We start from the raw sequence: 13,374 nt of genomic DNA on the forward strand, positions 1-13,374 counted from the left end.
CCTGTGGGATTGTGCTAGAGCTGACAGTGAGACCTTGAACCCTTCCCTGCTCCACTGGGTTGATCCTGAGGTCTGAGCTCCTGGGAAGAAGTAGATGCTAAGTGTGTTGGAACATTCCTGCGCTCTCTCTGCTGAAATAGTGCAGTATGTGTAGGTGTATTTATACATATATGTATAATTTTTTAAAATTATACTAAAATTTTAGGAGAAAAAGTCCTTATTTAAGCAATTGAAACGATGAGATATATAAGATCAGTAATTGTTTTGACAAGAGTATAATCTATTTTATTTTATTTTGTTTATTTATTTATTTGTTTTTGAGATGGAGTCTCCCTCTGTTGCCCAGGCTAGAGTGCAGTGGCGCAATCTCAGCTCACTGCAACCTCTGTCACCCAGATTCAAGTGATTCTCCTGCCTCAGCCGCACCTACCCCTCCACCCCAGAGTAGTTGGGATTAGAGGCATGGGCCACCACGCCCAGCTAATTTTTGTATTTTCACTAGAGACAGGGTTTCACCATGTTGGCCAGACCTGTCACGAACTCCTGACCTCAGTTAATCTGCCCGCCTCAACCTCCCAAAGTACTGTGATTACAGGTGTGAGCCACCGTGCCCGGCCCAAGAATATAATTTAAATGGACATACGTGAACAATATTTTTTGATGAGCCATGCTACTGGACTAGTGAGATCTAAAATATTTTTCAACACAGTCCCAGCATTTGGTAAATTATCTTTTGGTAAATATCACCAAAGAAATTTATTTCTTCATTGGCAGTGTTTTTTCTGCAAACACAAAATATGTGTTTCCTGAGGAGAAATATTTAGGCAAATAGATCTCCTTTAGATTGGCTAGAATTTTCATACATAGAGAAAAGCTGAAAAAGACAGGTAGCCAGTGGTGTGCTGGTTAATGTATAACAACCAGGACTTCAGGGAAAAATAGTGTGCATATATATGCACATAACTTTATTAACCATCATCTATGTAGAAAGATGTATTGTGCACAAGTTGCAAACAATCATAGCATATATAATGATAAAACGTATGCTTTATCATAAATTCTGTTTTATCCTCACAGAATGCTTTCGTTGATTTTGCTGAAATCTTATTTCTGTAGCCAACCTAGTGTTGCAGTTGATGTGCAGATGTGACTTCCACATGAATGTTGGTTGATATTTTCATAATAATACTAACAAGTAAGGTGAAAAGGAAACAATGAAGATGTATTTTGGAACGTCGCTTGCTCTTCAATGGTGTGAGCTACTTATTTACTGAATTGGATAATGGGTTCTTAACCGAGGAAGAATATTCTCTCAATTGCTGTGCTATTTCACAATGTAACAGCTACCTAAACTTTTAGGTTTAATCTGCATTATAAACATTTTATTCTTCACTTTCATAGGTCTAAGCCATACATGAAGCTATAAATAAAGCTCTGATCTGTGGTATTTGCTGATTCCCGTGGTGTAAATACTCCCACCATGGCTGGTTTCATGATACAAATGAGACACCATGAGCTCAGAGCTGGAACGAGATGTGCAGTAGCTTGCTGTTAGACTGTGCTTCTACCACACTGATACCAGAGACCTAGAACATGCTAAAGGGGAGTAAAATATGGAGAAAGTTGTGATTTTTGAGTTCTTACTAACTTTGCTTTTAATATAAGTCATTAAGTTATAGGCCTATATAATTTGACATTTAATAATGGCAGAGTTTAATAAAAAGCTTACATAATTCCTGATGTTTAATAGGTTTTTTTTTTGTAAGCCATTATGAGCTGATTTCAGCATACTATTGTTCTTTGCCAAATATATATTTTCTACTGATGTTGTGATTACTGAGCTGAGTTTGCTGAATGGCTCAACAATTAAAATGAGAAAAATCTTTCAAAAAGTTGTAACTTTTTTTTTTTTTTCTGAAATATTCACAATGGCTCCCAACAAGATATGTTGTGTGTATTTTTTCCATGGAATTACCTTAGAAACTCATATTGCTTCTGGTGACTCTTATTGTATCAATGTAAATATACATATTGCAATAATGAGAAAATTCATTGACCTAATTACTAATAGTTCATATTGGGGATTATATATTGGTAAAACTGCAATAATGAGACAACTCATTGACCTGATTACTAATGGTAATATTGGGGATTATAAATTGACAATAATGCAATAACGAGACAAATCTTTGACCCAATTACCAATAGTACATATCAGGGATTATATATTGATTCTATATTCAGTGAACATAGAATTACATTAAACGTAGACTGCAAATTCCATGAGTGTAAGGACTGACTCCTCTAAGTTCTTGTAAAAAAAAAAATATATATATATATATTTGGTAATGCATTTGAAATTATTATAGTCTATCATGATAATGTGTAATCCGGATTTAAGCCACTTAACACAGGTAAAATTAATCATGAGGCCAATACAAAAAATATTTCACCTGGGCAACATAATGAGACATCATCTCTACAAAAAAATTTAAAAATTAGCTGGGTGTGCTGGCATGCACCTGTCCTCTCAACTACTGGTGAGACTGAGACAGGAGGATGGCTTGAGCCCAGGAGGCTGAGGCTGCAGTGAGCTGTGATCAAGCTACGATGCACTCCAGCCTGGACTACAGAGTGAGATCCTGTCTCAAAAAAGAAAAATGTAGAATTTTGACTGAGTGTTGGCACATAGTGATTACTGAGTAATTACTCAATGAATGAATGTAGATAGGTAAAGAATACACAATATATTAAATCTTTGAGTCTCTGGCCTACTTTAAGATTTGCTAGGAGGTTGTCTAATTATTCAAGTGAAATTAACACAAAGTAGTTCTTTCAGTACCCACTTCTTTCTGTTCTGCTTCCTTATAAGATGTTTGCTACTTTATTAGGAATTAGGATGGTCGTAAGTGTTGGGAGTACAAATGCCCCAGGTGCTTGGAGTGCAGGAAGTGTAGGATGATGAATAGATAGTGTTCAAAGTGGATGAACTCCAATAATGATCTGCTGGAGGAGATAGAAAGGGGAGCCCTGTCTCTGGAGCAAAGACTTCGCCTCATACCTAGTCAGTCCCCTTGCAGATGCAATCTGGGGCCAGGATTGCGTGTGTGTGGGGTGAGCCCTGTGCGCTGGGGTGGGGCAGCCCCTCCTCCAGCCTGTGCCTCCTTGTCACTGCTCTGCAGCTGGCCTGCGCAGGCTCATCTGTGCAGGTGTGGCCTGCAGTCAAATTTAAACAAAACAGGTACCCACTTTTCTTTTTTTAAAAAAGAGAAATAGCTTTGTCCCTAACTTTTTCTTTTGGTGGGCCACTTGTATTTACAAAATTGGATTTCCCCAGTGGGGTGGGATGCACTGGTCTGTGGTGGCATGGGTGCCGCTGGGTGTTCAGTGTGGGTTCTCGTTGGGCTGTTAGCCTGTTAGGAAGGTTTGGGACTCCAGCAGTTGTGCAGATGGCACAATCCCCTCTGACCTAGGCTGCAGAAGCAATGGCAGGGCAGAGCAGGTGCTGTCACTTGGCTTTATGATCCCCTGCCAAAAAGACACAGGTAGCCAGCCCTGTGTACAGCAAACACAGCTAATGAATTCAGGAGGAGACTGGGTCCAGTCCTCCTTGGCACTCTTAAACCTGCAGCATCAATCACTGTGAAAAGCTGGCTTGCTCAGTTCCCATGCTGTAAGTGGAGTTCCCAGATCTCCTCCACTCCAGTGAGTCCTGTAGTTCGCTTTTATTGTTCTATCTATACAGAGAATACATAATCCATTTATGGTAATAGGAGGTGAAGCTTGGAATCTTTCACAGGAGCAGGTTCCCATTCTAGAACAAGTGACTGCTAGAAAATGATCCTGATGGTTTACCCCTTCATGCTCCTCCCCTCAGCCAGAAACAAAACACCCCATGAAAACAAACAAAATCATGACACATGCATACCCACACCAGCACCAGGGACACATGCGGGGCCATGACAACTCTGCAGTGCCCATTTCACAGGGTGGTTGATATATTTCAACAAATGTCATTAAATCGCTATGGCTTTTAAGGGGATCTGATAAAAAGGAAGTTAGATTATTTAAACTCTGGCCAAACATAATAATTAACTAAGCCTTTCTATGAAAAACAGCATAAAAGCGGGGTAAGTGTCTAAGGGAACCAAAACAGTATCAGAAAAAATGCTTTTAAGACATGTTGCACTAATAATATTAAACATGATACAAAGAATAGCTGAACACTTGATACTGCTCTAAGTACCTAACATACTGACGGAAAAGTACTTATTTGCTCCTCTAGAGTCAACATCATCATCCCAAGTGGGAGACCAGAGTCTGTAATCTCAGAGAGGCTGAGATGCTGCCTTTCAGTGTGATGTGAGAGATGAGTGTTGGGGACATAGCAGTGATAGCCTCAGTTTCCCTATATTTGTAGAAGAGCAATAAAGGCCCATGCACCTCACCAGTGTAGAAGAGGACCTGGAAGGGAGGGAGGGAGGGCCTTCCAGCCATGGGGAGCTGCCTGAGCAAGGTTTCTCGCTCTGCCAGGCTAAGGAGGGCAGGCCAGGCAGCTGTCGCTCACATGCTCTGGCCTGCATATTTGGGAGGGGAAGAGCGCCTCCTTGCCAATGTGCTGCAGAGTGCTCAGCCATGAGAATTGCCACAAAGCCTATAGAGCATGCGTCTTTGGAAGCATCAAGCTGGAGCTTTGACACACAAAAGAATGTTGGAAAGCCAAGTGGCCCTTGCCAAGGTTTTAGAGCTGGGTTTTATCAAAGGCTTACCTGCCACACTACTCGTAAGGAGCTCCAGGTGTCTGGAGCTCACCTGAAGCCACCTGTGATTTCTGTAGGGCCATGTTGGGAGCTATGGGTAAATGTCTACTCCAGCTCTTGGGTAGGCTTACTTTGAACAAGTGTTCTTGCATTGTAAACATTAGTCCTAGGAAAGTGAGACTTCCGTGTCCTCTGTAGGTTTGTCTTCTCCTGAGAAAGTGGATGCCACGTGTCATTTTGCAGATGAATCAAGTGCAGGAGGTAAAATAACTCCCTGAGCTTCCCTGATCTTAGGGTCCTTCCATTCATCATTCTTTTTCTTTCCCTTGGAAAACTGATTTGCATAGAAACGAGAAGTTTACTCTCTTGCTTTTGGATCTGTTGCAGGATCCCAAAGAAAATAAATGCCTTACTTGATATTTCAACATTAAACTTTACAATCTGGAGAATTTTTCTTTCAGCACCTTGTCCTGGGTAGTTGAGTATAACGGCCCCACATTTTGACCAGGAACTGAAATGAACCCCATCCAGGGCTTGCTTGGGTGTGGAAACCTTTCGGACTCACGGGAGGTGCAGAAATCCTTGTGCTGCACTCCCCCACGGAGCAGAAGCCACAGTCTGTGGGGAGTCATGGAGAGGAGGAAGTTGAACTTGAGCGTGCTCTGAAAAGAACACATTGTGTGGTAGAGTGTGGGCCAACAGCCTGAGTAAGGCATGTCCCAGGTAGAGAGCTCAGGATGACGAGGTGTCTTCAATGCCACAAGGAAGTGAGTTTGCTCCCAGACTCTCCTAGGACCTCAGTCTTAAGAGCGATCAGAGCTGCCTGTTAACCAGTCTGAATACAAAAAAGTGAAAAAGTATTGCCTTCAACTGGAAAAGAAGGGCTCCTTTGAAGGAGCTGCTGCAGAGAGGTCATTGGAGGAAATCTCAGCATCCCCCACGTCCCCCTCTCCCTGTGGCTGGAAGCCATGAGGGGCCTTTCATGTTAGGTCAGAGGCTTCCCCACAGCCCCTTTCCCTTGTCTTGGAATGTCTGTGTGAGGGCGTGGCTGGCAGAGTGAGAGGAGTAGGTGCTGGACCTGGCGTGAGGACTCTGGGTTGTGACTCAGGCCCAGGTAAGGTGGGTGCAGAGGGGAGTGGTGGGGATGTGGGGTCCTGACAGAGGTTGGGAGGCACAGGGTGTGGGTGCTGCTTGTCTCCCCAGCTTCTCCACCACACCGTGTGTCTGGGTCTGTGATTACCGGAGGCAACTCGCAACAGGCCCAGACTCGCCTGGGTGCATAGCACTGAGGGTAATGACAACACCTCCGCGTGTGCAGGTGCCGGTTGGAGACGCAGAACTCCGCAGCAGCAGGTGAGCCAATGCTGCAACCTGCTAACCATCGTTCCTTCAGAGCACCAGGGCCCAGAGTGCACACGGCTCTCAGGCTCCGTGAAAAGCTTGCAGTGAGCTTAGCCACTGAAAAGTCACTATGAAGATAGAAAGCAAAATGAAAACCAAGTCCTTGGTACCCTATGTTTATCTGTCTCTAAGAGAACATCCTCGGGTTTATTTATGATGTGAGTACTTCATAAGAAAAGTAGTATAAAATAGAAAATAATGCGTTGATGTCTTATATAAGTGAATCTACTCAATACAATGTATAAAGCATATGCTTTTACAGAAATGTCTTTGTACTTAGAAATGACACTTTAGTTAACTTCTTAGTGAATCCTTGGACATTTGAGTATAAAACAAAATGAAAGTGGCTCCAGCCAGCACCCAGAGGCCCTGGGAGGTTTGCACTGTGTGCTCTGCGAGGGCCAGGTGTCCTTCATCACAGTGGCAGCCTGCATGGCCCAGCACAGCCTGCAACTGCAGAACCAGGTCTCACCATGGCTGTTCCCCATTTACAGTTTATGCCAAAATCTAGGTCACTTGACTTCTCAAGTGACTTCTTAATCAGAGAGTACATGGATACGGCTTATTTTAATATTTTTCTTTAATCCTATTTAGTTTTGTGTACTTACGGCATTATTCTGAGAAGGAAGTTTGTAGGTTTCATAGGAGCCAACGTGGTTCACGCACAAAGACAAGCCAAGAACCCCCAAACATGCCATCGGAAGGGCAGCCAGGGTCCCCAGGGTTGACATTAATCCCTGCCTCTCTTCAGGCCACTGCCTCCCCCAACCCCAGGACACCTCAGGCCTGGCACTTAGGCCCACAGCAGAGGGCATGTTCCCCCACTTCAACCTGCCCCAAGACTGGCCTCTCTCTGGGAATACTGACAATGGAAAATGTTTTCTTCTACCAAGGGAATCCCGTGGCCCTCACAGGAGTGTGGGTTTGGCCTTGGGTCTGAACAGATGGCTGCATGACTGCTTGTGGTCATGCCGCTCAGAGGCTGAGCGCTCTAGTCTGCAGGAATAGTGGGGGTGGGGTCTACATACCAAGCCCTGGTGGGCTGTGTTGGATGGGGCATTGTCTTCCTCAGTCTGTCTTCAAGGAGGCTGTAAAAAAACTGTGGCTCAATCTCGTCCATGGCTACAGAGCTGCATGCAGAAGCCAAAGGTGCCTGGTTTTGCCTTAGTGTTTTTTATGTAGAAAGAGATAAGTACATTCATTTAGAAGAAACTCACCAGGAAAAGCAAGCACGGTTTGACTTTGTAGAAGTGTGAGCTGGATGGGAGGAGAGGCAGTGGTTGGGTGGAGGAGGGGGTGACTGTTTTGCTCAGAGCCTCCTTCAGTTCAATTAGTCTGTCTTCCATCTTCACCTGCACCTGTAGACACCGCTTCCTGGAACTGTTCTGTGCAGAAGCTGAGTGAGGTACTGTAGCGAGCCCTGGGTCCAAAAGCCTGTGTGCTGACTCTAGATCCGCTCCTCAGCCCCAGTGTCCTTCTCTGAAAAACCAGGATTCTAGCACAACCCATACCCTCATTCTTCTCAGCCCTGCAGCCACCAGCGAGCCACAAGGCTGGGGAGCTGCTGGCCCTATTTTCCTGTCTCCAGGACTAGCCTTTGATTTATGAGGAGTCCCCTGTCTCCCCCGATTCTGACCTCCCAGGATGGCATTTGGTGATTTCTTGATGTTCTCTTGCTTTGGCATTAAAATATGGATGGGAGTGTCATTTCCAGATCTTTTCCAGACCTGTGCAATTCTTTCCATTCTTCGTAACAGGCCATGACCCACCTTCCTCTGTTTCAGCCACAAAGCTAGCCATGCCTGTGTGCGCACTGCTGCTTCTCATTGTTAATATTTTAACTCTTATTAAAAAAAAAAAAAAAAAAAAAAACTTTCTTTTTAAACTGTGTGTGTGTGGTTTTAAAAACTGATGCACTTCCAGAGCTCTCAACTTCTGCAGTCTTTCTGAGGTCCATGTTCCTTTTCTTCAGCTGGGAAGCAAATGCTTGACTTAATCGCTTCCCAGGTTTTCTTCTACAACTCAACATGGAAAAAAAGCAACACACTGAGCCGGAAATGCCTCACCCAGGAGGATTTGTTGTCAGGCTGCATGGAGGGGCGTCCTTAGAACCTGGGCAGCCTTCACCTCTCCATTACCGTCGCTCCCACGCAAGTCTTCCTTGGATGGCAGGTTGGGGCATTGTTCAAAGAAAGTCCCTGCTAACGAACAGAATATGGCTTCCCTCATTATTATGGCAGATTTCCCCCTCACTTTTTTCTTTTGTAAAATGGAGAATTCTTCTCACTACAATTTTTATGGGAGATATTCCTTCTATCTTGGGTGGATGGTGAAAAGCAGCCAGAGGAAAATGTAATTAAAGAATAGGGTGAAAAAATCTTGGTCAAGCGAAATGTTTCCTGAGAGCCCTGTCTCTTTTCTCCAGGTCTCCAGTTTCCGGGCAGGTTGCATGGGAGAAAGGGAGATGTGTGTGTGCATGCAGAGGAAAGAGAACAAAGCCCGAGGGAACTGACTTCCAGGAAATCCCTGCTGTGGCTGGTGCAAAGGAAAAATAACCCTTGTTCTCCTCTCAACTTAGATTTTTGTTTTGTTTTGTTTTAGTTTACAGAAGTCTAAATATTAAGCAGTTTCGTGGTGATAATGATGCAGTCACTTTTTAAATAAATTCTTTGAACTTTTTAAAGCCCTTTGTGTTTTCCTAATAGTTACTCATAGAAGGGCTGGGATAGGAAAAATGCAGGCAGGCCAGCGCCTGCTCCTGAATGCCCGTTTGAGCAATCGTATACCCTACAAATTCGGCTCGTCACTTTTTTTTTCCCTGGTGGTGGCGGCAAGAAGTTGGACAGGTTTCTGGGTACATCTCGTCCTGTGGTGAAATGAATGATTTCCTTTCAGCCTGGTATGTTTGAAATGGGTTCCTGACACGGTGTCTGCCCATCTGATGGGAGCTGCTTGTCTGTATGAAGACAGCCAGCAGGACACAGAGGGCTTGGGGCAGCAGGGGTTACTCCACTCCTAGCAGGCTTGCCTGCACCTCCCTCACCCGGGGGCCCTGGAGGGAGGGGCTCACGCGGCCCCCTTCCCTCCAGATGTCTCAGGTCAACTCTGGGCTCTGATGTCCTGGGACATGTGCTGGGTGCTCCTGGCAGGAGCTGCTGTCGCGTCTGAAGTGTCCCTGTGGCTGGGGCTGGCAGGCAAAGGGCCAAGAGATGTTATCTTTGTAACGTCTGCCGTCATCTCTGCTGTGTGGGAACTAATGACTGCATTTGAATAATTAGGCCTTTGCACCATAGCACAACAAAAGCCAGCATTGCTCCATTAAAGCAAACATAATTATTGTAGCTCACACATTCAGAGCCCCTTTCATCCCTCCAGAAACTGCAGAGTTGGGAGGATCTGAGTCTCTTGCTCAGGTCCCACGGAGCTGGCCCACTGGGTGCAGTGTAGGCATCAGGGCAGTCTGTCTTTTTGTCCCCTCTGTGCTTCCTGAGCACTCATGGCAGACCTCTGCTTTGGCCTTCTGCACGCTTCCATTTGGTCCCATAGGCTGTTGTCTCTTGGACCCAGCGCTGCATCTTGCTCACATTCATTTCCCTTAGGCAGATGTTGGGGCTGAAGTCTCCTGACCTCTCTGTGCCACAGTCTATTAATCTGATAATCACCATATCTGCCCCATCAACTTCCAGGATGGTTGTAAACATCAAATGAAGTAATAGATATAAAAGTGATTTGCAAAGTATAAAAATGCCCCACAAATAATAAAAATTTTACCGTTACTCAGGTTAGGACATGGATACTATTTAACCAGTCACCAGACTTGGCATGTGGCCCTTCCACTGACAGCTTTTGGAAATTAGGCCTCATTTTCATGGTGGTCAGGATAACCCTAAAGACTGATGGTCATGTTCACTAGAAACTCTGGCCTTCAGCTTCCTGGGAGATGTTTCCTTTCTCTCAGTGATCAGTGTGTTCTTTTCACTAGCCAATTAATCAATATTTTTGAAACACCTATATCAAACAAGATACTGTGCTAGTCAATGTTGCAATATGAACATGTGTGAGGGCAGTGGTGAATACAAATCTCTCAAGTCTCTTATCTGAAAAAGTTGTGCCAAATTGGTGATAAAGACAAAGATGGCTCTGGATTTGGAGAAGGGAATTCCTTCATCCCTCTCTTATTTTCAAGTTCTGTTTTTTTTTTTTTTAATTGATGAATCTCAGGTTGGGAATGTGTCATGGAAGAAGTGGAAGTTGGCGTACACTCTTAGTCGACAAAGGAAAGATGGACTTGTAACATCATTCATTGAGAGTTCAGCTGGGAATCATATTTTGGAATTTGCCTTAAGACACCCAGCCACCCATTGCTTTCCTGGGTGGCACACCTCTCACAATGGATGGGTGAGAATCCTACAGGCTGTCAGTTGTAAGAAAACCCAAGATCAATCTGACATAGTCTTTAAGGAGCAGTGATTACATTGTAGGCGAAAGGGGAAATATGGGTAAATCCTTCACACCAACTTCTGAATGGAGATGTGTTGGGTTCTCCCATTTGAATTTCAAGCCTGTAGAGGAGGACACACATGGGTTTTGTTTTCTTTACTTAGCAATATTCCTGGAGTGCTCTAACTTTCCAAGGATCCAGACAGCTCTCTAGCCTCTGTAAAGCCCTCCTCTTTACAGACCCGCCCCAGGCGGCTCGTAGAATCTTCACACACGGCGGCGGGGAGCTTAACTGTCATGTATTGACATGGAAATTGCAGGTAAGTGAGATCTATTCTGTTCCTTGAGGAGTTTGTATTTTGTAGAGTATAAAGATACACTAACAGGAAATTGCTCTTTACAGGGCCAAGTACAGCACTAGGGTAACTGGGGAGTGTGCTAACCCTACTAAGGGAACACAGCATGCCAAGAGCCACCAGAGAGAGTTTCTGGGAAAAGACAACACCAGGAGCATGTCTGGTGCGTGAGAGGGAGTCACTCAGATGGAGAAAAGGCATGAGGAATGCCCAAAAGGGAGGAGGGAAAGAGGCCAGTGCAGGCTGGAAAACTGGGAGAAAACGTCAGGACTGAGGTAGATAGTGGGGGCGATTATGACATGGAAGACAAAGTGCAGTTTGGGAGGAAGAAATTGAGGAGATGGTGTTCAAGGTTTAAAATAATGAAGATTCAGATTGTGGAGGGGAACGCATTCCAAAGGTGGCCAGGTCCATGGGGTGCATGCTTACTGAGAGGCCCTGGCACTGTAAGGCTCCCACAGATGGTTTGCTACAGGACATTTGTCATTTGCAAAGGAAGAGCTGAATTCTGGGGATGTATGGGGAAATTTCTGAGATTCTAGCATCACAAGTTTGAGCTGAGCATGCTCTTCATTTGTCATCAGTTTAATGCGGGCTTATTATATACCAGAAAAAGGCACTATGGAGAATGTGAGTCCCAGGTTTCATGACATCAAAGTTGATAGTAAGTGTGATGCTCTCCCAGGCTGTAAGAGATGCCTGGACAATGCATTCAGGGTGGTAAGACTTCTTGGCAGAGGCTGGAAGGGCTTCTCAGGGGAGGGAGAGCAGAAATTTGCCAGGCAGAAGGGAGATAAAGGGAAGGAAGTCCATTCCTGCAAGAGGCATGGAGGTGTGGGAGCATGGACAGGCCTAGGGTTGCAGCATCATGGCAAAGGTGACTTAAAGGATCTCCAGAAATCCATTGTCTTTCAGAGAGTTGTAGTGTGTGCCAAGAACCTGAACAGCCTTTCAGAAGCACCAAGTTGCCCTAACACTCTCTCCTAACCTCCTGACCAGCTCAGAACCTATCCTGTCTAAGAATAACCGTGCCTGCTGAGGAAGGGAGAGAGTTTCTCAGTCAGTGTAATGTTTACCATATAATTTCCTATCCTGTTGACCTGCACATTTGCCTCCTTTGAAAGTTATGGTTTTGTGGTTAGCCGAGTGCTAAAAACCTATAGGTTTCAAACCCCTCATCAACTTTACCAGGAGTCTGAAGATGAACAGAATCATCACCCTAGTGAAATCCTTCAGTTACCTGTACCTACAGGGGCCCATCTTAGGAATCATAGAATATCTCATAGCTTAATCTTTAAGTTTTACATGATGTTTATTTCTTAATGCATTGTCATAATTTGTTATAATCTTATCAATATAATAATCTATTTAAATCAAACCAAACTTATGATACACTTCAGTTAGATAGTCTGTTTACTTTAGTTTCATTTTTTGGAGGATATATTCAAAGTAATAAAATTCCACAGGCAGAGTTCAAATAAAGGCATTGAATCAGGCCTTGCTGTTCTCCAGGCAAAGACATGCTTATTCCAGTAACTTTGCCAGGTGTGCGAGTGTCTGCGGTTAACTCCCTTTTGTTCTCCAAGGGTCTTGCTTTATCACCCAGCCTGGAGTGCAGTGTTATGACCTCGGTTTACTGTAGCCACGACCTCTTAGGCTCAGTGATCCTCCCACCTCAGCCTCCCAGGTAGCTGGGACTATAGGCGAGCACCACTGCGCCCAGCTAATTTTTGCATTTTTTTGTGACACAGGGTTTCACCATGTTGCCCAGGCTGGTCCCGAACTCATGGTCTCAAGCAATCCTCCAGCCTTGGTCTCCCAAAGTACTGGTATCACAGGTGTGAGCCAGCACACCCAGCCTACAGGGGTATTTTTAATACCAAATGAAACATGACCAAAACAAATGGGCTGCTACTGCAGCTATGCATGGATGAGTAGAATGGAGACATCCATTTCTGCTCTTGGTTTCACACAGCACATCAAAAACTGTCAGAGGTGTAGGCCGTGGAGAGCTACCAAGCCCTGCAATTTATATTTGTTGGGTGTACAATGGCGTCACATCTGCTTTCTTGAAAAACAACATTGCCTTGAGCACACACACTCCATTGACATCCAGGTCAAAATAAGTTTTCCACTAATGCTGTACGGTGGGGTTCGATCCTTCACTCATTCAGCAAATATTGACTGAGTGTCCACTACCATGTGGGAAGACAGCACTGAAGAGGACTGACCAGGGCCATGTTTTCATGGATTTACATTCTATAGAAGGGAAAAAGAGAGAAACATAAACAGAAAAAATGCAGCAGGGCATGGCATCAGGGGTGCGTGACTGAGGCCAGCCATGTGCAGTCCCCTCTGTGGGCATGGGTCAGACCTGGTCCTTCCTGCAACCACACTGACATGGCTTGTCATAGCAA

The 13,374-nt window shown here is 44.7% G+C and overlaps 1 protein-coding gene across 1 annotated transcript in view; it reads right to left on the bottom strand.

Annotated features, from left to right (window-relative positions):
* Nucleotides 1-6,402: 6,402 nt before the first annotated feature.
* EFCAB1 (EF-hand calcium binding domain 1) overlaps nt 6,403-13,374 on the bottom strand; it is a 36,888-nt gene continuing 29,916 nt past the window's right edge. Inside the window, exon 8 of the mRNA XM_023190595.1 lies at nt 6,403-6,436. The gene's annotated coding sequence lies outside the window, so the exon portion shown is untranslated. The remainder of the gene's footprint in view (nt 6,437-13,374) is intronic.

The sequence above is a fragment of the Piliocolobus tephrosceles genome, chromosome 7 (assembly GCF_002776525.5).
Source record: "Piliocolobus tephrosceles isolate RC106 chromosome 7, ASM277652v3, whole genome shotgun sequence".
Taxonomy (NCBI): Eukaryota; Metazoa; Chordata; class Mammalia; order Primates; family Cercopithecidae; genus Piliocolobus; species Piliocolobus tephrosceles.